Here is a 325-nt window from a genome sequence, read left to right on the forward strand (position 1 = left end):
GGTGCTGGGGGTGTATTGGCGGGGGTGTGCACACATACGCCAGCCCAGTGTCATTTGCCAGCTCTGTTAAGGTGTTTATGTGTTGTTTTTAGCTTCCCACATCCTGTTGGCTTCTTTCCTCTCTTCTTTCTCCCTTTCCTACCCTCCCCCCACCCCCTTCAACTTTAGGAGCCATCATAGTTCTAGGTCACAGGGTTTCTAGGATGCTGCTTCCTCCTTCTCCTCCTCCTCCTCCTCCATGAGCCACTGGCAGTGTTTGAGTCAGGCTGTGGGCTTGAGCAGAGGAAGAGGTTCCAGTGGATAGCCTTGCAAGGCCGGCAGGGTG

The 325-nt window shown here is 54.5% G+C and overlaps 1 protein-coding gene across 1 annotated transcript in view; it reads left to right on the forward strand.

The window, feature by feature from the left end:
• AVL9 (AVL9 cell migration associated) overlaps positions 1-325 on the forward strand; it is a 59,111-nt gene that overhangs the window by 582 nt on the left and 58,204 nt on the right. The window lies entirely within an intron of this gene.

The sequence above is a fragment of the Gavialis gangeticus genome, unplaced genomic scaffold, assembly GCF_001723915.1.
Source record: "Gavialis gangeticus isolate Ggan-Ray unplaced genomic scaffold, GavGan_comp1, whole genome shotgun sequence".
In the NCBI taxonomy this organism is placed as follows: Eukaryota; Metazoa; Chordata; order Crocodylia; family Gavialidae; genus Gavialis; species Gavialis gangeticus.